Source organism: Nilaparvata lugens, chromosome 9 (genome assembly GCF_014356525.2).
Source record: "Nilaparvata lugens isolate BPH chromosome 9, ASM1435652v1, whole genome shotgun sequence".
Classification (NCBI taxonomy): domain Eukaryota; kingdom Metazoa; phylum Arthropoda; class Insecta; order Hemiptera; family Delphacidae; genus Nilaparvata; species Nilaparvata lugens.
Window position 1 is genome coordinate 4,661,922 of NC_052512.1, and position 25,573 is coordinate 4,687,494.

Below are 25,573 nucleotides of genomic sequence, written 5' to 3' on the forward strand. Positions count from 1 at the left end.
CTCTTCACAGTGAATGATTTAATAGAATCAACAGTTGCCAACAGTTTGCCACGGAACATTAATGTACGGAACATTAGTAGTAGAGATTTTATGCTCAACCTTTTCCGCTTGAAATTTTTGTTTAAATTGTATCTGAAGCCTGATAATTGGGAATCTAAAATCACACTTTGCATTGATGGGGCGGAGCTCCTGAAATTTACAGATATGAGACTTGTGACAGTTGATAGAGCTTATCAATGACTATTTTAGGTATGAACTGATCAAAATCGTGAAGCCGTTTTTGGAAAATCGCGAAAAACCCTGTTTTTGACAACATTTTCGCCATTTTAGCCGCCATCTTGAATGGATTTGTTCGAAATTGTTCGTGTCGGATCCTCATAGGGTAATGACCTAAGTTCCAAATTTCAAGTCATTCCGTTGATGAGAGATGTGATATCGTGTACACAGACGCACATACAGACCAATACCCAAAAACCACTTTTTTGGACTCAGGAGACTTGAAAAATATAGAAATTTAGAAATTGGGGTACCTTAATTTTTTTCGGAAAGCAATACTTTCCTTACCTATGGTAATAGGGCAAGGAAAGTAAAAACAGCCATCTACCGACGGCTGTTGGATGACGCAATGATTATAACAGCTGATTTCTATTTCTGTGTGTGGCTAGCTCACAAATCTTCTCCCAGAAGGATCACATATATAAACTTTGAAGGACCGTAGGAAGAGTACTGTGGTCGGATTATAAATTCGATAGGTCAAAAACCTGGTCCTGAACATAACGAACACAACTAAAAAAAAAATCAAATTCGGTGCACACATAAATAAGTTTTTGAATTTTGAAAAATTTGAGGCTCGATTTTTATTTATATAGATTATAAATGGTTTGATACTTCAAGCCCTGCATAAACACGCACACATCGATACTGGTACGTCCTCATGAATAATTCTATCAGATTTAAAGGAGCATGATAATCATCACCTGTTTGAAATAATATGTTTAATCTAATAGAAGTTATAAGGACGGCTAAATATCGTACGAATCAAAATCGATGTGTGTGTAGCTAGCTTTACTTGATGGAATAAATAAATATTATCATTATTATCAACTAGTAGACGTCAGTTTGAATATCAGTGTTACTTGTTTATAAATAAAGTCCCATCTGAATTCATTATTAATAGAATCACAAAATCCATAATGAATCTTATACTGGATTGGATTGGGATATGCAATAGTGTGAATATTGAGTGGATATTATTGTAGTTGTTTTTGTGTATATTATATTATTTTTCAGGTTTTTGAACTGAAATGAACTTTGATTCTAACTGTATGGTGAACCCTGCGTTTTTAGTGTGAGAATTGACTCTGTCTTGTTTGAATCTGCTAACTTGTTGCTTAGTTGTCGTAATTAAAGCAATAGTTTTCGTGCATTTTTCAAATGCAGTTTCAATTTCTTGTCGAAAAAGCTACTGTATTTGGGAATTGCACAACCATTGACCTCTTTGCAGCTTTGACTTTTCCACTGGAAATTATGCTCAACGCTCGTGGAGGGGGGATTATTTTCAGTGAGAAGGTGACAGTTGGTATTGAGACGTGAACGAAAAATCATGTAACAGTGCGCGAGCCTCGGTCCTCCTCTGAATGGGTCTGTTGCCCATCCAGAGGGACAAATTGAAAAGTTTTTAATTATCAGTAATTTTTATGTAGTTAAATAGGAACCAAAATTAAATAGAGTTAGTGAGAGTAGAATCAGGAAATCAGTTGTGCGTGCGTGAGTTCCAGTATAGTGAGTTTTCTTAAATCGTATGTGCGTGTTTCTGAAGAGTCGAAATTTAAATTGTTAAAATGGTGAGTGCCAAACTTTTGTTGTCTTCGTATTATAGCTCAAAATTTAGCAACATAGAATGACCGAGGCCCGAATTTAAATGCAGCAGGTTAGCAAGTTCCCAAAATGTATAGATTAAAAATGGAGTATGTCTTCTTGACCTGAATCGATTGCTGAATAACTTTGTTCTGTTTGAAAATTTGACATGTTACCTGACTCTTATCACTTCGTTCTACCTATCTAGAGTTCAATAAACCTGAAGTTAAATTTTAAAAGTATTTTCATTGAAGTTTCTGGCTTGTAGTTACTATAGTTGCTAGAATAGCAATGATGATAATCTGTGCATTTGAATGAACGAATCCACTGAAAGCTCCCAACCAATCAAGGATTCAAATACCGGTAGATGAATTGATAGCAGTAAACTTTAGCAAATATTATAGAAGAGAAGAAAAAACCCCCTCCGTTTACATTGGTGACCAGCGGTGGTATAGGCTGCAAGAATGACTATCGAACCACATGATTCTTATATATTTCATATTTTGGAAGGTTAACTCAATAGAGACAAATATGTCACCGGTTGCAGAAATGATGTCAGGTGTGGTGTAGGGTTGACGATACCTCCACCGGTTACAGATAAATGTTAATTTCAGATCATCTATATTCATTATGTAGTGTTCCATTCTTGTGTTATAAATTTAAAAAAAATATTAGTCATGGCCTCCATGAATTGGTCTTTTTGAATTTGTCATTTTCTTGTGATTTTGTTACTTTGTCTTATCGTTTGTAAGTATTGAGATGTGACCTGGTTTCAATCATTTTATTTATTCTAGTGGTTTGAATAAGCTCTTTCTCTTTCTATTGACATGTTTGCTGTACCTAGTTGTTCAAACTCACTGCCGGCGCACAAGTTTTCTTTGCCGGTAGTGCCATTTTGTAAGTTAGAATATTTATTTCATCAATCTGTATTATTTTATGGAATATAAATGAATTTTAATTTGAGAGAACTCAGCAGAAATGTTTCGTACATTAAATGGGTGGAGATATTCAATATGATACGATCATTATACTCTGGAGTAAACTGGAAGTTTACGGCATCGACCTCAGCAAAAAAGGATTGTGATTTGGGGAATACAGTAGTCAGATTGGATGAGTGTGTGAGTGAGTCATATATATGACAAGTTGAGTCTGGTGGTGGGGAAGCTACAGGGTAGGAGATGAACTTAATCCCTGTTTAGTATGCAGTCGGGGGCTATCCATCCCAATTAGAATGCCGAGTCGCGAGTTGCTCTCTGGTCCATGCATCTGCTCAACTCATTTCATTATCCACCTTCACTCTTGCACCTCAGCTGATCTACTGTCTCACTCCCACACAAACGTTCCTCCTCACCTTCGCTCTCTCGCTATTCGAGTCCACTGGGAGGCGGGCTTCGCCCGCCGAATCACCTTCTATGACTGTATAGGGATGGAAAGCCGCCTCCGCGATTCGCGCTCCGGCTAGGAGGCTGGCTTCGCCCGCCCAATCGTCTTTTATGACTGTATAAGGTTGTATAGCAGCCTCCGCGCTTCGCGCTCCGGCTGGGAGGCGGGCTTCGCCCGTCCAATCGACTTTTATGACTGTATAGTGTTGGGTTAAAATTTAAAAATGAATTTCCATAATCAAGATAGATTATTTTGTCAGTTGATTATTAATCCTATATTGTTGAGAACGATCTGGCAACACATCAAAGCAAGGAAAAATGGAGCTTACCGCTTTGTTGAATGACAGACAAGGAGAGAAATACAATCACCAATCAAACACTGCTATTATTACCTGGACCTCACTATAGTAAACAACAAAAGTCAAACTCGAGCATTGAGCGATTAGTCCAGTCAAAGGAAGGTTATAGAGGAGAAAGTTCGGAAGACAATTTTGACTCCGCAGTTCTGTTTAGGGTAGTGAGGAGGTGAACATATCAAAAGTCCCTACCCCTAGCCCCTGTGCTGAACAGGTAGGGGCGGTTTAAAGGTACCATTTTTTGGTTTCTCGCATATAACTCGGAAACTATTTGTATCGTACGGACATAACTGTTCTATACAAAATTGAAGATCACATAATTTCCTACAATATTTATATCTCAACATTTTCTATATCTTCCCCAGTTTTCGAGATATTCGCTCTTGAAGGTGTGACATTTTTGGAAAAAAAAACACATTTTCCTCCAATTTTTTTTCCATTTTTGCTCTTATTACTTTTAAAAAATCGACGGGAAAAATGCATGCTGATTATGAGCTCATAAGGCATCGAATTCTCTTCAATTTGATGTATAATTTCACGCATTCACGAATTTTCCTACACCTTCAACTTCGTAGAACTATTCAAAAATGAAGCTTGATAAATTCTTTACACTTTTTCCAGTGGAGTTCTGTGATATTCCCAACAGTTCCGAGATATTTGCTCTTGAAGGTGTGTAATTGTTGAAATAACAGGTTTTCATCTGATGTTTTGCTCTTTCAGGGCTTATACATCTCCAACAATGCGTCATGAAAACTGATGCTTACCGTAGGTTTGTCGAGCATTGAATTCTCTTTGAAATGATGTATTATTTCACTATTCCAAGTTTTCCTCTCATTGTTATAGCAGCTTCAATGTAGGAGGTGAAATTTTCATTGCTGCAACAATTGATCGTTTGACCATGACATTTTAAGGGGGTGTCAGTGACACAATTTTTGACTTTGCAGCTCAATTTGGACTAGTAAGTGGGTAAACCTGTGGTAAAGGGGTGGGGGTGGTTCAAAAGTATCATTTTTTGAATTCTCGCATATAACTCGGAAACTATGTATCGTACGGACATAACTGTTATTATAAAATTGAGGATCATATAATTTCCTACAATATTTATTCCACAACATTTTCTATATCTTCTCTTGTTTTCGAGATATCCGATCTTGAATGTGTGACATTTTTGAAAAAACACGTTTGCCTCCAATTTTTTTCTATTTTTGCTCTTATAACTTTTTAGAAATTGATGGGAAGAATCCATGCTGATCATGAGCTTCTAGAGCATGATATTCTCTCCAATTTGATGTATAATTTCACACTTTTACAAATTTCCCTGCATCTGTTGCAGAAGCTTTAGTGTTGAGTGTGAAATCTCCAGTTTTGCAACAATAGACCAATTGACAAAGGAATTTGGGAGGAATGTCTGTGAGATACATAGTTTTCGAGTCATATGCGAGAAACCAAAAAATGGTACCTTTGAACCACCCCACCCCTTTATCACAGGGTCTAGGGGTGGGGACTTTTGATATGTTCACCTCCTCACTACCCTAAACATAACTGCGGGGTCAAAAATTGTCTTCCAAACATTTCCCTCAATACCCTTTTTTGAGCATTTATTGCCTGTACTAGATAGTTTTCACAACTAAGAAATAGGAGCAATTGTTTTCAAATGCTTTACAGATCACTTCATCGCTATCAATTGTTGCACTACTAGTATCGTAGTAGAGAGACTACCAAATTTCTCCACATGAGCAATCTACTTGCAGTGCGATGTCATACAGAAGCAGACGTAACAGAGAGAGAGAGCCTGAAGGGACAATTAAGGGGTTGTCAAAGAGTCACGCAGGTACCTAACAAGAGAGATTCGAAGAGAGAGTGTGTGTGTGTGAGAGTGAGGGGATGAGTTTGATGCTGAAGGGAGAAGTGAGTAACGGAGAGAGTAGCTACTGACAGTCAAAGAATCCCTCCAGGCTATCGACAATTTGGATTCCCTGGTTGTGGGTGTCCGTGGGGGGGGGGGGTGTCTGTAGTTGACTCATCAGTGAGGTCGTGTTGAAGTTACTACCCAACTCCAGGCCCTGAAACTCAACCTCAATGCATGACGGGTTGTCACAAGTGCCCCAAGCTATGATAGCCTAAACAAGTAACGGGTGATTTTTTAAACGTATAGAGGTATGTTTTTAGAGCTTCAAAATGCAATAAAACAACAATGGATTATTCGATTGACATATTATTTTTGTATCTAATCAAAAGATAATTCCATAGCATCGAATTTTGAATATGACTCCTGGCATACTAATAGTTCTGTGAACAGTAGACCTCGCGCTCAGTAAGTTACATTGACCTGTTGTTATGTTTTCTCAAAAATTAATGAATAATTTATCAATTTAAAATGTCTAGAAAAAATCCTAAATAGACAAAGAGCTTTCTGTCCTATCGTACCGTGACGTATCGTCCCGGAATGTGAGTTTTTCTTGTTGGATTATTTCTCTCGTGAGATCAGCTGGATGATTCCACACATGCACTCGTTCACTCTCTTCCATTACGGATCGACAGACGACTAAAATTCCATTTGTTTTTCCAAGGACGTATTTATCTTTCTAATGTCCTTCAGCGAGTTATCCCAGGGTTGAGACCTGGTGCAATCGAATTTTCATATCATGAATCTACTTTGTTCCAAATTTCGTGATAAACGTTAGAGCCGTTTTCGAGATCCGGTCTTATACAGATTACAGATATATAAACATCTGAACATCTAAACATATGAACATATAAACATCTGAACATATATGAACAGAAATTGCTCGTTTAATAGTATAGGATTAGGGGCGGTTTCCGAACTATGGATTTAGACGAGTTCTATACTTTAAACAGCTGGAGTCAAAAGAATTGGTTTTCCGAGACGGGGCATAGTCGTGGTCCACGTTTGAATTGAATTTTGAAAAACTAGAAAATTGGACACAAAATGAAATCAATAGAACATAGTTTAGAGTCTCAGCTATTTTGAATCATTCAGGAATGTCTCATTCGTCAAGAAAATACGTTCTCAATTATTATAGAAATGAGGAAACAAAGATTATCATGAAAACAGTTACTACGCCCCGTTTCGGAAAGCCAGGCTCCAGATGTTTAAAGTCTAGAACTTGGCTGAATCCCGAGCTCGGAAACCGGCCCCTAGTGTACATACATACTATTTTGAATGTTTCTGAATAGAGAGTCCAATTTGATTTCTATAGTTTTCAAATTTCAGAGTTCGATTTTAAAAATTGAACAAGAGACATTGGATTCCCACCAATGTTGACTAGATAATAATGATTGTGAGTTTTCAAGGGCACCCAATTCTCACCCAACATCAGTGTATAGATAACATTCTCGCATCTCACCTCATAAGTTTTACTCCACATGGATGCAAATAACAACTTTAGTTTGCTAATGTGATATCACTTTAGTTGATGTTGATGGCTCAATATGTACAATATTATTCTCTTCAATATTTGTAATTGATTATACTGATGCGGAACTGGAAATAATTATTTATTTCTTAAGTTTCATTTAATTTTATAATGTCGATTTTTGTAAATGTTACCATAGGCAACAGCCTAGTAACAATAATTATTGTCAATGGATATCTTATCTTATCTTATCTCGAGTCATATATTTGGAAACACCCGAAGGTCGAACTATCATTGGAAAATCTCAGAGCTACTCAATTTGAATCGAGTGAAAAAAAATTAATGTCAGGGTAAAAATATGAATCTCACCTTTGGTTCCTGATTGAGTTTCTCATGATGCTCGTCGTTTGGGAGTGTTGACCTCTTATGGACATGTCTGTGCTCGAATAGATAGTAGCCCTTCAATGCACCAATCTGTCAACAGAAAAATGTTTTGGATTGAAAATTAGCAGACTGCAATTCTCAAAGTATTAACATCTGTTCGAGGGTTATTGACACAAAGGGAAATTAATCATGTCAATTCATTTTCACAAACTTGGAACATATACTGGATTTCGTAGTTGTCACGATAGTGACAGAACCGTGTCTCAAAAATAATTTAATTATAATTTTTTTCTAATAAAATACAGTACTTTCAACTATTTTAAATGTTATAAAATATAGTATAATTTAAACAAATTCATTTTCATCTTAAACTGCAGAGCAAGAGAGGAAAACGTTCTATCAATAAAAATGTCTTAGCAAAGCTTCCACGCCATTGCTAAGAACTTAATACAAACTCAGCAGTTTGCCTGACAAAATTTTCATTCCTAAAAAACCACTCGCTTCTCATTCAACTGCGGTATCGACCACGAGTCCAGGTTTACCCAGGAGAGTCAGTTCCATATTTCTGTAAGTTTCTTTTTCTCTAATTTTCTTTCAAAAATTCATTCTCCTCCCTTTAAACAGTAATATCTCAAATAATAATAATCGAATAATAATAATAATAATAATAATAATATAATAATAATAATAATAATAATAATAATATATAATAATAATAATAGTAACAACAATAATAGAACGTTTTCCTCAACATATTTTTTTTTTAATAAATTTAAATTCTCAAATAAAATCAATTTCATTTAGATAATTAAATATAAGCTAACGGTTTCATAAGAAAGGGCGTAATTGTTTGAAATAAGATTGTTTTGTTTAATCATCCGTATTACCGATTTTCAACCTTTTGTATCTTTTAATATTGTTCAAAATTGATAAGAACTTTGTGTCAATAAAAACTAATTACTTTTCCAATTCTTACTTCTTCTATTTTCATCCTATTTCAAAAATTCAAACACCTTGTGGAGTCAAAATTTTTATTATCAAATTTCCAAGTTTTTGTGTTTTTTCTTTATATAAAAAAAGACACTGGTGGAGGCGTTCCTGTCCTGTGAGGTAATTGAATGAATTGATCGAAACCCATACGATTTGGAGAATCTGGGGATTATTCATTCAATTATCCACAAATTTTAAAGATCCTATAATTTTTGGTAGTGTGCTTACCAAACATCGAGTAGAGGCACTAACCACTAAGAAGAATACAATCGATCAGTAGGCCTACTAACGAATGATTATTTGAATAAACACATTAATGTGAAGAACATAAATAGATGATGAAATAACACATAAAAAACACTTATATCTTTTTCGTTAGACTGGTCATTTCTCTTTATTCTTTTATTTGTTACATATGGTGAAGGCGTCGATCGCCCATCATCCAATTTATTTGTTACATTTGGTGGAGGCGCCGGGTATCAAAATCCCATAAAAATATTTGTTACATAGTAGATGGCAGGTTACAAAAGATATTCAATTTGTTATGGCCTGTGTCACGGATAACAAGGTTAATGCCTATCCACAGAACAGCTGTTGTGTTTTGATTTCAAGTTCGGTTTTTTGCAATAGCTATCGCAAATCGCTTTGAAGCTGCGCGTGCACTAGGTCGGTGGTGCGGCGCGCAGGAGAGCGGAAAATGGTACTTGTCCTGTTCGAAGAATACATGTTCCAAACTTTGCAGCTGATTGAACAATACCTTCTGAAGGATTTATTGTAGAACAGACAAACAGACGGACGACTTTTGCCTTCTGTAAGTCAAAAGTGGGAACTCGATAACGCTCGTTCAATAACCAGTAACTTTTTTATTTATTTGTTTATTCAATTTAGCCTATTCACTACACACAAAAATACAATGAGAAAAAGCAATACAACGAAGCAATTAAAACACCTATGGTTATATAGTCTGGCCATTCTCGAAAGAAGCAGAGCTCGGAAACAGCCGAGCCCTCACGAAGTTACCCGAGCGCGGAATTTTTCCGACCTGACCTCCGTGCACTAGGAGCGCGGCGCGACGCCGTTCCGACCCCGAATGTACAGAAACTTTTCGAGCTGCGCGCCGCGCCGCGCTTTTCCGCTGCGCTCCTAGTGCACGGATGAATACTTTCTGATCACATGTATTCAATTACAGGTCGGAAATTCTCCGCGTCGCGTCGCGCCGCTCCACCGAATTAGTGCAAGATCTATTCTAGATGGCAGTTACAAAAACATTCAATTTGTAGGTCTAGTGAGGTCCATAATAATATATGATGGCAGTGTTACAGAATAGATTTGCCTCCGTGACTTTGAAACGACATATTGGCAATTTATTTGCAGGGTAACATTCACGGCTTTGCTAAATCATCAACCTCCGGAAATCCTGGATCTCTAGATGAAGGAAGCTCACTACACACAGAGATTCTCCATGATTGAAAGATCGGGCTGACAAATAATTCTAGCGCTCATCGATCTCCATCTAGCTGTTTACCGATTACCGTGTTGTAAATATTTGCATTAGCAGAAGTCTTCGGGGTGAATTACACCATTTAATTTGGATTTTCGTTCAATAATAATGAGTGAAAGAGTTACAACATATCACCAACAATGGAATGAGCATGTTGAACGAATGTCGGCTGATAGGCTGTGTTGTGACTACAAAAAGCTCATTGTGTATCCTCTTGCATGCAACACGTTGCTTTTGAGAGGATATAGAAGAGCTTCTGTTGCTTATGAAAAGATAGATTGAATCTCTTTTTGTATCTTTTCGGATGCAACACGTTACATTGTTCAAAGTGTGGTGTACATAATTTTGTCTCACCAAAACTAAAAACTGCTTCAAAAATGTCCACACCAGTTATTTTAATATGTGCTATTTGAATATTATATAATAATATGATATATTGTAGTCCAGTCACTGTATACATTGGTGCATGCAATTTATATTGTAGTTCTGATTTTTTAATATATTATTTGGGTACATAACAGAAGTCCAGAACCAATTTATTCATGCAAAATTTCCTTGCGCTAGATACACAGTAGCCCAAAAACCTCGTATTTTCAGCTCATTTCCAGTTTTCAGCTATTTCTGCCAAATCTCGTAATCGGACAGAAAAATTTGCTTTCGCCTTTTTTATAGATTATAAATTTCTGAATAGAATAGGATCATTGGGAACTATCTATCTCTAATGAGTACTGAGTTATGATTTTTCAAAAATGAGTGAAATTTGAAGAAAAAATCAATTTTGATGAATTCTAGTTTTTGATTAACAATATCTTCCGATTGCTATCATTTAGATGTATAATTCAAAATCCTTCTAGGCGTATCTTTGTGCTCTACAATCTGAGATCAGGTAGAGCGCTCTATCTCATATAGATTTCCAGGTACACCTGACAACAATCTCCTTGTATTGTGAAAAACCTAATTTTCAGCTTCAACCATCATCACTAACTACATTTCCTCACATTGATTTGCGCACGATGATATTCATGTGATTAGCATAGGCGAGCTGAACAAAAAAGTTTGTAATACATTTTTTTGTTGGGAAACAAATTTGAATGTGTCCCAAATATTTGGTGGAGCACAGGGGTGGCGGGGGGCAAATTTGGAAGGTCTGGAGGCTTTCCCGTAGCCTCCAGTGTAGTATGCATAGGTTTGGTGTTCAGTTTGCACAGTGAACTCATAGTTTTGCTGAGAATTTTTCGATTTGGAAAACTTAATGTTTCGATGAAAACCATTTCGTTCGTAAACAGTCGTAATCAGTCGTTCGAGGCGAGCGGACGTCGATATCACAGCAGAACTCAGATAACGAAATTTTCTTGTTTCATCATCCTAACCTTCAAGTTTAAAACTTTCATTTAAATTATAATTCATTAATTGTGATGGCGCAGTGTTATTATTGCAACAGTTCTCTGCCAGCATCAGGTGACGTCGTTACTTGTTTTGGTGTAATAATAATTTCATTTTGGTGCAGTCTCAAAGAATCTACATATCGTCGTATGTCGGGGACGAGCGAAAGAAATGGCGTTGTTTCCATGTGTGTAAAAACTCGAAAGGGGCAACAGGGATCGCATCTCCAGGTAATGAAACCCCTAGAGATAATATTAATGATCCGGAAATTCGTACAATACTCCATTCTTTGAACACTAAATTAGCAAGTATTGAAACGACTGTTAATTCTGTACAGGCGAGTCAGGTGTTCATCTCCTCTAAATATGATGAACTTCTCAATGAGATAAAAGTGCTACGTACCGAAAATAAAAGCTTGACTAGTGAGATTGCCAAACTGAACAAACAAATTAGCGCTAAGGATATTATCATTAACGATCTTAGTATGCAGATTAATGAACTTGAACAATACGGTAGAAAAAATAACTTGGAAATTCACTGTCTTGATGCAACTCATAGGTCTCCGCTCGAGGATTTGAAACACATAGCTGAGAAAATAGACTTGAACTTTAGAGAACGTGATGTGAGTGCTACTCATAGACTACCTGTCCGAAAATCCACCACAAATTCATCAGAAAATACTCCTGTGTTGATTGTGCAGTTTGTTTTGAAATTGGTTCGTGCTGAATGGCTTACTAAAGGCCGTGCAGCAAAACTAACTAACAAAATTCTAGGAAACCCGTCAGATAAATCAATATTCTTTAATGAAAATCTCACAGCTTTTAATAAAAGATTGTTTGTGCAAACTAGGAATAAGGCAAGATCTCTTGGTTATAAGTTTGTATGGACCTCTCAGGGTAGAATTCTTGTAAGAAAGGAACCTCAGGCACAAGTAATTCGTATTAAATGCGAATCAGACCTTGACAAAATTATTTAAAGATATTTGTACTCGTAGTGCTTTGTAGTTACATAATTTGTTTTCTTATTCCTGTTATCTGCTATTTCAAATCTCTTTTTATATAATGTGTATTATCACCATATTCTCTGTAATGCATGAACATACTCCCAGGTAAACTCAAAATTATAATTACAATCCCCTTTTAATTAGTCAACAACTACAATCATGATTGACAATGATTTTCAATTTGAGGAGATGGTTTTGCCATGCAAAACGTTTCCGACAATCGATAGCTGGCTTGCTGATAAGAGCGTCCCTTCCTTGTTAGCTCAACAGATTAGTTATCCGTTCAAAATTATTTACCTTAATATTAGATCATTGCGACAGAATTTTGACGAACTTACTGTAGCTATCTATAATGCGAATATCGATATTATTTTGTTATCAGAAATCAATATCGATCCTGACCTAAGTAGCCTTTTTCAAATAATGGTTATAAAGCTGTATACAAGTGTGCTCCAAGCAGATTTTATCATGGCCTTGTTGCTTTTATAAAAATAAATTAATTTCAAGGAAGTATCTGTCAATTTCAGTTCAGAAAATCTAGAATATATTATGCTGAATTTCAATGTTAATAACCTGACTCTTAATATAATAAGTTTGTATAGACCACACAGTTTTCATAAAGATAATTTCATTACTGATCTAGAGCAGTTAATTCTTGAGGTTGATAATACAGCTAATCTTATCATTATCGGTGATGCGAACCTAGATATTCTTAAATCCAATGATCAATTTGTACAGTTATATGAATCAATGCTTTTTTCTTATGGTTGCAAAAAAGGTATTTCTGCTGTCACTAGAGAAGAGCTCAGGCAAAGTTTGCTCACTCAAACTTGTATTGATCATTTATTCCTACGTCTAAATAGTAATTTTATTGCTCATACCGGAGTCATCAATGTAAAGATCTCCGATCATTATATCATTGGTTGCAAAATTCATTGCAACCCACAATCGAAACCCAATCATGACCAAAAAGTATTCAAAACTATCATAGATGAGAAAAACGTATATCTTTATTAAAACAAAGTGAATGGAATAGTTGTCAATTACTTTCCTCTCCCAATTTGGTATATGAAATGATTAAATTAAATTTTGATAGTGCAACAAAACAATCTGAGAAAATTATTCGTATTAAATCCAATGATTTTAAAAATAATTGGATGACATATGAACTATATAATAAGCTTAAAATAAGAGATATCTTATTCAGGCGTTCCAAAAGCAACCCTACGAATACTGTGTACAAAAATGATTATCAGTTTATAGGAACAAACTCAATAAAGATATCACACTTGCTAAACGAACTTATATAATAAAAGCTTCAATGATTCAAAAAACAATATCAGGAAGAAATGGAAGTGTATAAATGGTATTTTAGGTCGATCATCTGACGTCTCAGATAGTAGAATCCTTAAAGACTTCTCTCACAAATTCTCAAATCCAGACCAAATTTGCTCAGCCTTCGCGGATTCTTCATAACAAATATTAGAAATACTTCCCATTTATGTCCAATAATTCTTGATGACTCTGTTTCAATCCCACCTAATCACAACATTTATCTAAGACAAGCTACTATTCAAGACATTAAACAATAGTTCATGAAATGGATAAAAACAAATCTCCTGGATTTGATGGTATAGGAGTATTGGAATTGCAAACCCTTGAAGACTATCTTTGCACTCCTCTTTGCCGCATGATCAACCTATCTATTCTAAAAGGCATTTTCCCCGACTCCCTGAAAAATTCAATAGTTAAACCAATTCATAAATCTGGTGCACGTGATAACTTCAATAACTACAGACCAATCTCTAAATTGTCAGTACCAGAAAAAATTTTTAAAATATTTATTAACACAATTAATAAATACATACTCCAGAACAATATTATATCTAATTATCAGTATGGATTCCAAAAGGAAAATGCACTGAGTCACTTCTAGTAAATTTTACACAAAAATAAATACTCTCCTGAATGACAGATATCATGTTCTTGCGCTATTCATAGATTATTCAAAAGCATTTGATACACTTAATCATAGGATACTTCTTGAAGAATTACTTAATATTGGAATTACTGGCAATGTATTGAAATTGTTTGAGAGCTATTTGAGTGATAGACACTTCATGGTTAACCTAGGGGGCAATCACAGTGGGTTATATAAATGTGACAATTTTGGAGCTCCGCAGGGAAGCATTTTAGGTCCCATTTTGTACAATATTTATGTGAATTCAATTTCCAAAGTAATCAGACATGGAGAAGTATTGATGTATGCTGACGATACTGCTCTGATTGTTGGACATAAGAATTTAAAAGTGGCTGAAAAAATGCACTTTAAATCTCCACATCTAAGATGCAACGTGAATCCAACTGTATTAAGCCACGACTGTCATTGCCTTCATGCGAATGTTTCTCAGATCTGCACTTGTCCGCCTCTTACTTTAGTAAATAGTACCCGTTACCTTGGCATTATAATCGATAGCAGCCTGAGATGGTGTCCTCACATAGACTACATTTCAAAAAAACTTCAAGCGCTTAACGCAAAAGTATTTTATTTGCATAAAAATATCACCCCTGATTGCCTATATCTAATTTATAAGTCCTTGATGGAACCAATAATTAGATATGGCATTGAATCATGGGGAAGTGCAGCCGATTATCTTTTATCTAGAGTTGAACGAATACAATCAAGAACATTAAAATGTATAACTACCAGAATTCCTGATGTTAATAATATTGATCCATACAACCCACGTAGCTTACAAATATTCTATCATACCTTATCGCCCAACATTTCTACCTTTTCAAAATGTAATACTCCACAAAGAAAATTTATACTATAGACTCCTTGCTCCTCCCTCACCCTACAATTTAAGATCTCCATCAATATATGTAGTACCCAGATTCAATAATATTTATGGTAGAAGATCCCTACATCATGTAATTCCCTACTTATTTAACAGACTACCTCCAATATTCGTGATTACTCTAAGAAGGATGTAATGTTGTATCTCAATAATAACAGCACAATCAATTTATAAAACTAATAATATTACAAACGTACACATAATTTTAAGAAACGTCAATTTAAAAAAATGACAGCTATATGCTTACATTATTAGAATTTTTCAATTTTTGCTGGCAGAAGTTTTGAAATTTTCCTTTTATTGTCACTGCCGCCTGCCTCAACGATAAAATGTACTATTACTTGTGTAAAATTTTTTTCCCTTTTCCTTATTATTTCATTCCTTTCTAATAAATTTCCATTTTTTCCTTTTTTTTAATTAATTCTGTATCAAAATCTGATGTATATTTCTTATTTTATTTTTTCATTTTGCATTAGTTTTCTTTCATTTTTTACTTAAAATCTTTGAAGTGTAATATTTATTTTGTCTAAGTTTATTTATCTTTTGTAACTCATTTTTTTCCTGTAACTGGGCACCCGCCGAAAAACCTTTGGGTTTGGCAGGACCCTCAACTGTTTGTATTGTGAATATAAATTTTGATTTGATTTCCCGAGTCGCCATTTGAATTTGGTTGAAATTTAGTTATGGCTTTTCACTCAACTTGGCGATTTGAACAAAAAAGCTTGCAATACATTTTTCGTGGGAAACAAATTTAAATGTGTCCCAAATATTTGGAGGAGCACATGGGTGGCGGGGGCTCTGTATTATTGTACAACCCTAATCCGCACTTATATCTTGACAAGTTGGTGACGATAAAGTTTTGTCGGAAGTGATATTGTCACGTTTGCGTCTGAGTGACCACGTTTGAATCAAAGTGACCAAGTCACGAACGGATCACCTGTTACCAGTCGCCACTCCCAGATTCTCTTAAAAACAGTCAGGATTCCTCATATTATAAAATCAATGCTGCCCAGCCTACAAGCTCTGACAGTTCACCGTAGTGACATGATTTCATTGCTACTCACTTCTGGACACGTGACGTCACAAAATATTTGGTCCGATTTCCGTGCATTCTTGTCATCGGTTATAAAAATGTCGAAATATCTCATCCCCGAAATCAACAAGCTGATTTATAGCCGAACTGTAAAGAATGAATAAAACCTGAAGGTGCATTTTCGTTTTGTGTAAACTTCCGCAGTCGACGACGACAAGAATTATTGACATTCATATTGTGCAAATTTCAAGTGTGCTGAAACAGCTGATCAAATAATTTTCTCCTCCACCTACTGTCTAAAGAGCCTACTTTACTCCCTGAAACATAATACTAAAGTTTCACTTTTTCTCTATCGGGAGGAAAAAACAGGAAAACTCCCTAGAGCGTAAAAGTGACTCCATTTAAATAACATGGGAAGCATCTCTATTTTAGAAACTTACATTTGAAATAGGTTGAAAGGTCTAAGCACAGATGAGGAAGCATATAGAGTAGTCATTAAACTAACTAAATTCCATACCTTAACCAGACATTTGATCAATATATATGAAATATATGTTTCTTGCTAAAATTATTACAAACTTCATATCAGTATACTATAAAAATGTATAAATATATTTTTTCACATTCCATGTTATTCAAAATACCAACCAACGAATATTCCTCATTAACTAATTCAATTTGAAACGGGAACTTCTTCATAGTGTTGTAGTCGAGTCGGCGGCCGTTGTTGTTACAACTTTTGCCGAGAGATAGCACTGTCGGCGGTGAACTGTGTGATTACAGCTGTTTAATTTTCAAGTTATGTTGTAACACGTAACAAATCTTACTGGTCACGTGAATTTTTAAAAAAATATTTTATTTCCAGTTTTTATAAAAAATAGTTGGAGGAAAAATGTTTTGTACATCACGAGTGAAAAATGTTTTTTCCCTCAGGAAAATTGTTGCCCTCGGCTTCGCCTTGGGCTTCAAACTTTTCCCTCAGGGAGAAAAAACAGTACTTTTCACTCTAGATATACAAATAACTATTTCGTACAACTCTCTTTTCCTGGATCGACGTTTCATTTTGGTCTAGATTCAACAATGAATATAGATTTATCTCCGGGAGCTGAACAAGAAAACTTTCATAGAATTTTCTGTGCGAGGCTGATTCAAATATTTCAAAGAATTTAGAGGGCACTAGGGGTGCCAAGGGGAGGTGAAATTTTCGTGATTTGGAGGTTTTCCTGTGGCCTCCAGTGTGTTCTCTAACTGATTTCGAGATGGGTTTTTCAAGGTAACAAGCCGTTTTGGCTGTGATTTTTTTATCATTTCCAGCTTAAATAAAATAAAAATTTACAGATGGGAACTACTGAGATATTGCAATTATCCAAATGCTGATGAATTAATTGATTCTTTGTCTAATAATATTGGACCATGATCTCGTTTGTTGATATTTTTCAGTTTAGAATTCACCTTTTCAATAACATAAACTCAATTATTTGTGTCAGTTAAATTACAGTGTTGCCGGATTGTGAAACCGTTGAAATCTTGATTAGTTAACCGGTAAACTTAATCGGGATTAAAAACTAACCAATCTGGTGGAACAGAAATGAATCCGTAAAACTAACGCTGATTTAATCGACGTTAATGTCCATACTCAACAGACGGACGTGCAACTGGCCCTCAGGGTTTTAATCATGAATAGAATTATGTTTTGACTGTTCTCTGAATTGAATGAAAAATCCAGTTATTCCGGAGCACCCTTATCCACAGTTTCCAAGAGTCATGGAGGCCAAACTCATGAACAATGCCAGGCTAATACAGTTGGCCAACTATTAACTTCCGCGATTACACAACTACGCGCCCTTATGTGTCGTTCCAGTGTGAAAGGTCAAATTCAACATCACACTATTCTTCCTCTGTTTGCCAAGTGAGATGGCGGACAGAAGACAAAGGGCGAGTGAGAAAGAGAAAGAGATGAAGTATTCGGACAGTTTTTGTTCTCGAGTGTGAAAATTATGTTCTAGACGTGACAGAACATACGAGGCTTATCAGTTTTCCCAGGCCAGTTGTTGTTGGTTCAACGGGAGGATGGGTGGAGTTTGAAATACAAGTTGATGTGGAGAGGGAATTTTGGTTGTAGTAGGGAAAATCCCTGCATGAATAGTAGTTGACTTGAACCGAGAAAGATGCACAGTTTGTCAGGTTTATCCTGAGCTAGTGGTGTCAGAGGGTGAAAGCCAGTGTTCTATATTAGTTTGTTAGATAAGGCTGTTATATATAATGGTTTTTGAGTATCACGGTTTAATGATCAGGTATTGGGTTATCGAATGTACCATGGCTTATTATTCAAACATTCCTGTATTGAATAATATTGCTTGACGACGTATTTGTAAGGTTCTCTGAGTTTCGTATTGAAGGATAATTGAGGGGAATGAGTTCCACCCATTTATATAATTATATATTATATTATAATTATATAAAAGCGACATGGCACTCACTTACTGACTCACTCACTCACTCACTCGCAGAACTAAAAATCTACCGGACCAAAAACGTTCAAATTTGGTAGGTATGTTCAGTTGGCCCTTTAGAGGCGCACTAAGGAATCTTTCGGCAATATTTTAACTTAAGGGTTGTTTTTAAGGTTTGAAGTTCGTCTTTTAGCATGTTATTCTTCTTATTCTCTCAATTGTATTGAAAATGTCTATACCATATAGAACTATAATCTAGAGAGAGTACCTCTTCGAGACAATTGTTAACTGGTAACTAAATTATGATTTTGTCAGGTTGGCATTAAGTTGAGTTGACTTTGTTAGGTTGGCACCAAGTTGAAGATTGAAATGCATTTATCGCGGGAAAATTGATTGGGCACTGCTACTTCAATCAGAGCTATCCCTGGGATTATTATAATATAACTAGCCGTCCGGCTCGCTTCGCTCGCCATATCCGTTTAGCCAGACGTTTAGTCGGGATCCCCGATTGGATCGTCCTAGTATATGATAAAAATGCTGGAATGAAAAAAAAACTAATAAAAACTATAATAAACTATAAAAAACTACAATGCAGGCGAGCGAAGCGAGCTTTCCTGATCTCATTTTTGGGGGTCCAGGGGTCGGAGCCCCCTGGCCAGATGAATATGGTGAGCGAAGCGAGAATGGCACTCACTCACTGACTGACTCACTCATTCACTCACTCGCAAAACTAAAAATCTACTGGACCAAAAAAGTACAAATTTGGGAGGTATGTTCAGTTGGCCCTTTAGAGGCGCACCAAGAACGGATTTGCAAAAATTTCCAAAGATACGCCCAAAATCTGCGTTTTCCAGCGTTTCTTAGCGTTTTCTCATCTTTATCGAGAACAAATGGACAGAAAATGGTCAAATTCACTACAGAAGCTCAGCTAGGGTGTCATAATGTTATGTTGGAAGGAATTTGCAATAACGTCAAAGATACCCCAAAAATTAGCGTTTTTCCAGCGATTTTTGCTTTTTCTTAGATTCATCGAGAACAAATGAACTGAATTGTTCAAATTTAGTACAAAAGCTGTTGGAAGAAATTTGAAATAACGCTAAAGATACGCTCAAAATAGCGTTTTTGCATTTTCTCAGTTCTTTCATCATGTAATAGACAGAAAATGTTCAAATTTGGTACAGAGCTGATATTTCATCAAGGATACGCCCAAAATCAGCGTTTTTTCAACGTTTTTCTCAGTACTTTTACTTTCTGATGGAATAAAGCATGCTCAAATGAAAAATGCAGGCGAGCGAAGCGAGCCCGCTGATCTTATTTTTGGACGATTCAGTCGGGTGACCAAGGGGGGGGGAACCCCCTGGCTACACGGGAACGGCGAGTGAAGCGAGCCTGACGGATAGTAATATTATGATATTTATATTCATTGTATTAGAAAACTACACATAATGACGAGATAGCCAAGATTCATGTAGTTACGATACATTAAGAACACTAATACATCAATAAAGAATGAAAATTATTGATAATATTGCACCACTGTCCAGGATAGAATGATGAGTAGAAAACTAAAAAAAAATTATACAATTTTTTTAGAGATGCAGAAGGAAATATGGGAGAGGGAAGGGTCAGTAGAATGAGATAGATAACACATCCGAGCTTTTTTCCTTGAAGCATGAAATTCTGGTCATGATGCAACAAACAAACCCCTGGTGCAATGAGGCAGAGAATAGGGATTCTTGGTGGAGTCGGAGATGTAGGATGAGGTGGAGGAGTAGGAGGAGGATTGTGAGTAGGAGGTGAATGAGTAGGAGGAGGAGGAGCAAAAGGAGGAGGAGGATTAATAGGGGGAGGAGTAGTTGTTGGAGTGATGGTGGAGAAGTTGAAAGATGGTTGGATGGTGAGGAGGACGAGGAGGGGTTAAGGAAGAGGAGGAGTAGGAGGAGTAGGAGAAGGAGAAATAAGAGGAGGGGGATGAGTAGGAGGAGGAGTATTTGATGGAGTGGTGGTGGCGAAGTTGAAAGTGGATGATAAGGAGTGGGAGGAGGAGTAGTAGTAGGAGGAGGAAGAGAGGTTGAATGAGGATGAGTGGGAGGAGGAGAAGGATATGAGAGAGGAGGAGTGAAAAAGCGAATGAGAATTGAGATTGAGGAACAAGTTTGTAGGAAGAGTGGTGTATACACATAGAGTGCTAAGGAATTCGAGTCACGTAGCAAATAGTGCCCAAGAATGGAAGAGCAAAGATTCCAATCAAAAAGCTATCTGGGGGAATAAACGGGAAGGCCAGCCGTTCCGGATAAAGCTAAAAAAGCAGCTCAGATTGAGCGGTTATTTATCTCCAGATACCGAGCACTCCAAAATAACATGGAAAATCAATGCCTCCAATGTTGCAAATCACAGAAAATTCGAAGCTTTAATCCTGGTTGGAATGATAATACAGAAATCCGATGTCATTGATATATTCAACATGAATGGGCCTACATTATTTGACCAATCATCATTCATGAATAACTAATACTGACTTCCATCTTCACTACGACATCATTAATTTAAATTATCCTAGTATATTAAGCGAGCAGTTTCGGTATTTTTATATCTGGTTATCCTATTACTCGTATATTAAGCGAGCAATTTCTGTATCTCTTTATATTCTTCAATTAAAACAGAATACACATACATAATAAGATTGAAAACACTCGAAAACTTACATTAGAAACGGAAATTTTCGAAAACTGAGTTACCTTCCTCAACCGAGCAGTGAGTGGGTACAGTTTGAGATCAAACGGTCGTGACCACAGAGTAAGCAGGGAGAGTCAATTGTAGCAGCAGAGACCACAGATTACGCGGTGCAGACGGATGGAGAGAAAAAGGGTATAGAGTCAGGGGACATTATGGGGACATTTAGGGGGCGGTTACAAACGGGAGATTTGATATCTGTGTGGTTATGGATAAGGAGAGGTGTAGTTTATGAATTGATAGAAAAGAGGAGATTTAAAATTAGAAATCAACAAAGAATTAGACTAAAATTGGAGGAAAGAATTGTAGAGTTGAACTTGAATGAATTTATTTTTTATTTTTATTGAAAATTAAATATATATTTGATAGCTGTGAAATTTATTATGATATGATGAAATTTATTTAAATTCAATTGAACAGTTGGTGTAGAGTTGATAGCTATGATACTATTGCTGTCTGTTGAGACCAGGACTGGAAGCAGCTCCAAGCACCCAAATAAGAGCCAATTCTTTCATCTTGACATCTAAGGAGGGGGCTGTGGGAGGGGGGGGTTGTAGGGACTTTGACTTTATATTTTTCTATTTTATATATGGTTATCTCTGGTTATCTGGCTATATGGTTATTTATGTTCAACGGATCTCGAAAACAGCTCTAACGATTTTCACATAATTTGGAATATAGTAGGTTATGATATAAAAATTTGATTGCACTAGGTCTCATCCCTGGGAAAACTCGCTGAACGACATTAAAAGGATGATTCATCCTTGGTAAAACATATGATGATTTCGTCGTCTGTCGATAACAGAAGATGCGTGTGCCTTCTGTGAAGGTCTGTGAGAAGATGTCTGTCAGATGAAGGTCTGTCAGAAGATGCGTGAAGTTCTGTGTGGGAGATCAGCTGTGTAGTCAATTAGCTTACCGTATGTCGCGAGAAATCTAGAAAATCCAATTGACTCGACAAAATGATCTTATTTGTTGACATGAGATGGTATATATAATAATATTCAAAAATGTTCATCATTTCACAGTTCTAAGTGATTAGTGAGTGTCATTTTGTTATTCAATTTAGTATGTGAACAATCAAAATTAGAACTTTTATGTTTTCAAATATTTGGACTGAAAATTTGACCTGAATTCAAGTGTATGGAGCATAACCTACTTTTTGGGATATATATAGTGTATAAATCAAAATTCGGGGAAGAAACAGTTTTGGGCTGTGCCTGTTAGTCCTTCCCAATCGTTTTAAAGAATTGAGTTCTGTTCATCAATAAATAAAATAATGAGCAAAGCTCGGTGCCCCGATATTTTATATTTGTATCTGGATATTAATGTTCAACGGATCTCGAAAACGGCTGCAACGATTTTCACGAAATTTGGAACATAGTAGGTTATGATATAAAAATTCGATTGCACTAGGTCTCATCCTTGGGAAAACTTGCTGAATGCTATTAAAAGGATAATTCATCCTTGGCTGAAAAAGCTGTGGATAGTAAAAAGTGAATGAGCGAGTGAGTATGTGAAAAATCAAAATATCGCATCCCCGAAATTCATAAGCTGACGTATAGCCAGCTGTGAAATATGAACACGATCATTTTAGAGAATTGTGTTCTATCTATTGATAAATAAAAATAACGAGCGAAGCTCGGTGCCCCGATATTTTATATTTGTATCTGGATATTTATGTTCAACGGATCTCGAAAACAGCTCTAACGATTTTCACATATTTGGAATATAGTAGGTTATAATATAAAGATTCGATTGCACTAGGTCTCATCCCTGGGAGAACTTACTGAACGACATTTAAAGGATGATTCATCCTTGGAAAGACATTATGATGATTTCGTCGTCTGTCGATAACAGAAGATGCGTGTGCCTTCTGTGAAGGTCTGTGAGAAGATGTCTGTCAGATGAAGGTCTGTCAGAAGATGCGTGAAGTTCTGTGTGGGAGATCAGCTGTTTGATCAATTAGCTTACAGTATGTCGCGAGAAATCTAGAAACTCCAATTGACTCGACAAAATTATCTGATTTGTTGACATGAGATGGTATATATAATAATATTCAAAAATGTTCATCATTTCACAGTTCTAAGTGATTAGTGAGTGTCATTTGGTTATTCAATTTGGTATGTAAACAATCAAAATTAGAACTTTTATGTTTTCAAATATTTGGACTGAAAATTTGACCTGAATTCAAGTGTATGGAACATAACCTCCTTTTTGAAATATTTATAGTGTATAAATCAAAATTCGGGGGAGAAACAGTTTTGGGCTGTGCCTGTTAGTCCTTCCCCAATCGTTTTAAAGAATTGAGTTCTGTTCATCAATAAATAAAATAACAAGCAAAGCTCGGTGCCCCGATATTTTATATTTGTATCTGGATATTTATGTTCAACGGATCTCGAAAACGGCTGCAACGATTTTCACGAAATTTGGAACATAGTAGGTTATGATATAAAAATTCGATTGCACTAGGTCTCATCCTTGGGAAAACTTGCTGAATGCTATTAAAAGGATAATTCATCCTTGGCTGAAAAAGCTGTGGATAGTAAAAAGTGAATGAGCGAGTGAGTATGTGAAAATCAAAATATCGCATCCCCGAAATTCATAAGCTGACGTATAGCCAGCTGTGAAATATGAACACGATCATTTAGAGAATTATGTTCTGTTTATCAATAAATAAATAACGAGCAAAGCTCGGTGCCCCGATATTTTATATTTGTATCTGGATATTTATGTTCAACGGATCTCGAAAACAGCTCTAATGATTTTCACGAAATTTGGAACATAGTAGGTTATGATATAAAAATTCGATTGCACTAAGTCTCATCCTTGGGAAAACTTGCTGAATGCTATTAAAAGGATAATTCATCCTTGGCTGAAAAAGCTGTGGATAGTAAAAAGTGAATGAGCGAGTGATATGTGAAAATCAAAATATCGCATCCCCGAAATTCATAAGCTGACGTATAGCCAGCTGTGAAATATGACACGATCATTTAGAGAATTGTGTTCTATCTATTGATAATAAAAATAACGAGCGAAGCTCGATGCCCCGATATTAGGGAACAAACAAACACACATTCATTTCATACATTATATAGATTCAGCTGTTTTATAAAAAATAATTATCCCCTTTCACCGTTTCCTTATAATAAAAATAATTATTGTGAACGTGCAGTTCCAATGCAGTATAACTGATGACTGCACCAGATAGGAGAATATAATAATGAGTTAGTAGAGAATGAGGAAGAGTCGCAAAGAATTATATCTTTGATATAGCCACTGTTCTTCCGTTGGCGAGATTGCGTATGCCGACATTGGAATCTGGAAGCGGTTCAAAAAGCACCAGACCCACTCCCCTAGAAATTTGGCTGCCAAAAGGAGGGAGAAAAGGAAAATCGAGGAGGAGAAAAGGGTGTGCACCCCCTTCAACAGCTAAATCTGGGTGTTTATGATCGAATATGATATCTCCCATACTTAAATATACTGTATTAGTGATATAAATAGAGGCAAATTCCACTGGATTTTATTTTCTTCGAGCTCAAACCATTCCTTCCCTTTTGTCTATCCTCGAAACTTGTTGGTTCAAATATGTTAGATAGTAGCTTGAACTATTTATTTATTTATTTTCGGATTTGATAAGAATCAAATGTGTCAACAAGTTGATCAAGAATCAACATGTCCGAAAAATGGGTTATGTTTAAACTGATGAAAATCCAAGTTCAATTTTCGTCCGAAAATAATTGACCGAGCAAAGTGAGGTCTATCATTCAAGTCGACGGTTTGGCATTTCTCTTAATGTTTAAATGTTTATTTGTTACGCATGAAATTTGACAGGTATGTTCCTTTTTTAATTGTGCATCAACGTATAAACAAGGTTTTTGAGAATATTGCATTTCAAGGATAATTTATAAAAGGAAAAAGGAGCTTCCTCCATACGCAGATATTAGAGTTAAAATCAGACTATAGAATTATTCATCATAAATCAGCTGACATCATTACACATGTGTGGAGAAGCCAGTCCATTGCTGTATTTCCATAAGATCTACTATAGTTTCAATCAGATTCTTGTGGATGAGAATACTACTGAACTACTAGTATTTATATTAGCTAGAAATTTTGAATTTAGAAAGATGTAACATCAGAATCAATATTACAGTAAATTACCACTGCAATTTGAATAAATTAAGTTATTTCAGAATATTCTAACGCCAAAAAAGTACACAACTTTTTTTTCAAAAATGTTGAATATTTTTGAACAGT

The 25,573-nt window shown here is 35.9% G+C and overlaps 1 protein-coding gene across 2 annotated transcripts in view; it reads right to left on the bottom strand.

Annotated features, from left to right (window-relative positions):
* The window catches only part of LOC111055043 (furin-like protease 2), a 718,014-nt gene extending 710,569 nt beyond the window's left edge, over positions 1-7,445 (bottom strand). For both annotated transcript variants that reach the window (XM_039435422.1, XM_039435421.1), the window contains exon 1: positions 7,342-7,445. The gene's annotated coding sequence lies outside the window, so the exon portion shown is untranslated. The remainder of the gene's footprint in view (positions 1-7,341) is intronic.
* Positions 7,446-25,573: the final 18,128 nt, after the last annotated feature.